The 2,521-nt window shown below is 46.3% G+C and overlaps 1 protein-coding gene across 1 annotated transcript in view; it reads right to left on the bottom strand.

Annotated features, from left to right (window-relative positions):
• TRHDE (thyrotropin-releasing hormone degrading enzyme) overlaps positions 1–2,521 on the bottom strand; it is a 469,626-nt gene that overhangs the window by 323,682 nt on the left and 143,423 nt on the right. The gene's annotated exons all lie outside the window — the stretch shown is intronic.

Raw genomic sequence — 2,521 nt, 5'->3', positions numbered from 1 at the left:
GGTCTCTCATTCTAGTCACAGAACACTCCTGCTACCCCCGGGGGCTGTTGTTCTACTCTGGGACCTGTCATTCCATTCCCAGAATACTCCTTCTACCCCCAGTGGCTGTCATTTTACTCCAATGGTCTCTCATTCCAGTCCCAGAACACTTCTGTTACTCCTAAGGGCTGTCATTCCAAGCTGGGGCCTGTCATTCCAGTCCCAGAGTGGTCTATTTGGGCCCAGAGAACCTAATGGAAAATCCATTCCACATTTTCTTTGCAACTCTACTTGTACTGTAATGTATTTCAATGGAGCCCATGCAAGTCAATTGGCATTCTTGGCTCCCATTATTTCCAATGGGCCTTCAAGTATTTCCCATTGTTCCTTGAAGTATTTCCTGCCCTTCCTTTTAGTACATCCCCATAAGAACATAAGAGAAGCCAATGTTGGATCAGGCCAGTGGCCCATCCAGTCCCAACACTCTGTCACACAGTGGCCAAAAATACCAGAGAGAGACACACACACACAGGGTCTTCAAAGAAATACCAGTAAAAGGATTAGTTTTTAAAAAATAAATTTGCATTCCATTCCCACTCTTGGTCCTATAAGTTGCAACTGGCACCCTAAGTCTAAGGAGCATGCCTTGTCAATAAATCCCATAAATTTCAATGAAGCACATATCCTAGGATTAGGGAAGTTGTTCCAAATTCGAATTAATAAGAATTACTTCCACCTAGGTGAATTATGACTGGGATTCAATTTGAAATGGAATATTAACCCATGACCTTAAATCACTCATGACATTTTAAACATACAAATAGTTCAGATGAATGTAAAGAATTTAATGGCAAGCATTGCAAAGATGTAAACCAGTTATATATAGCATGTCCAATGTTCCCTCTAAGCTGTGGAGTCTTGTGAGCAAAAATTGTACTTTGTGAGCTACTGGCATGAAAGTTGTGAGCGAGTGATTTAGCTCCTGCATAGATTAGTTTGTTCTGGAACCCTCTTGCCTGAGCTGAGACAAAAATGTGTGAGCTGGAGGCTAAAAAACTGTGAGTTGCTCACCCTAACTCAGCTTAGAGGGAACACTGAGCATGTCATTAAAAACATTGTTTTCTCAGTATAGGCACCTATAGAAAAATATATCTTTCCAACAAAACTCAAGAACACACAATCACATGGATTTTCACAAGCATGGATCTCCCCCCCCCCTTGCTTAACTACTCAAAGATCAACCTGAGAAAAACAAAAAAGCTAATAGGAAAGCAATTTTTAAAGACATAATTTAAATTCTTGGAAAGCACTGCTTATATAAACTTATCTATTCAAGTCTCTGAACTTCCAAGTCATACAAACACACATGCTGTCTACTGGCACAGAAGGCTGAAAAGAAACCGAGACCCGAACAGAAACTCTGATGGCCTTTGCAGTTAGGAATATGCTGATGACATCCAGCTCTATCTGATGTTGGGCGGCCGGTCAGACTCCGACCCAGAAGATCTGAACTACAGGCCGTGGCTGGTGGCTGGGTGGCTCAGGCTGACCCGGCTGAAACTAAACCCAGCGAAGACGGAGGTCCTGTGCCTGAGTTGGAGTGGACCAGGGTTGGGGCTCCCTCTCCCGACCTTCGATGGGGCGCCATTGATGCCAGCGTCGGAGGTTAGGAGTTTGGGAGTGCTCCTGGATCCCTCCTAACTATGGAGGCCCAGGTGGCAGCCATTGCCAGATCGGCATTTTATCAGGCTGATTCGGCAGTTGGTTCCCTTCCTCGGCCACGATGACCTGGCTACAGTGATCCACGTGACAGTCACCTCGAGGCTAGACTACTGTAACACTCTCTACATGGGGCTGCCTTTGGCGCAGATCCGGAAGCTGCAGGAAGTGCAGAATGTGGCAGCCAGGCTGATGATGGGTCTCCCCAAGTGGGAAAACATCCAGCCTGGGCTGAAAGCGCTGCACTGGCTGCCAATAGCATACCGCATCCATTTCAAAGTGCTGGTACTTACCTTTAAAGCCCTATATGGCCAGGGTCCAACTTACCTAAGGGGCCGCCTTTCCCTTTCCCTACATATACCCCCAAGAGCACTTAGATCCGGAGCACAACATCGCCCAGTGATTCCAGGCCCCTGGGAGGCAAGGCTCGCCACGACTAGAGCCAGGTCCTTTTCAGTGGTGGCCCCTACCTAGTGGAAAGAGCTCCCAGAGGAGATCAGGGCCCTGTGGGACATTATGCAGTTCGGCAGGGCCTGCAAGATGGAGCTCTTCCGCCAGGCTTCTACATAGGGGCTGCCACTACCACCACCACCAATGATGTGGACAACATCGGGGTTAAGGATGGCCTGGGAAGATCTGCCACAATTTTGCGTGATTGATATTATCGGACTTATTTGCTTGGGATCAGCTATAGGACAACATCATCCCCAGAGAACTGTTTTACCATCATTGTATATATTCGGGGACCATCCTGCTTTCAATTGAGTATTATTGTTGTTTGTGATTAATTGTTATTAATGTTTTTATTGCTTTTATCCTGTTT

The sequence above is a fragment of the Gekko japonicus genome, unplaced genomic scaffold (assembly GCF_001447785.1).
Source record: "Gekko japonicus isolate JY-2015 unplaced genomic scaffold, Gekko_japonicus_V1.1 scaffold548, whole genome shotgun sequence".
Lineage (NCBI taxonomy): Eukaryota > Metazoa > Chordata > Lepidosauria > Squamata > Gekkonidae > Gekko > Gekko japonicus.
This window is presented reverse-complemented; position numbering and strand designations above follow the sequence as displayed.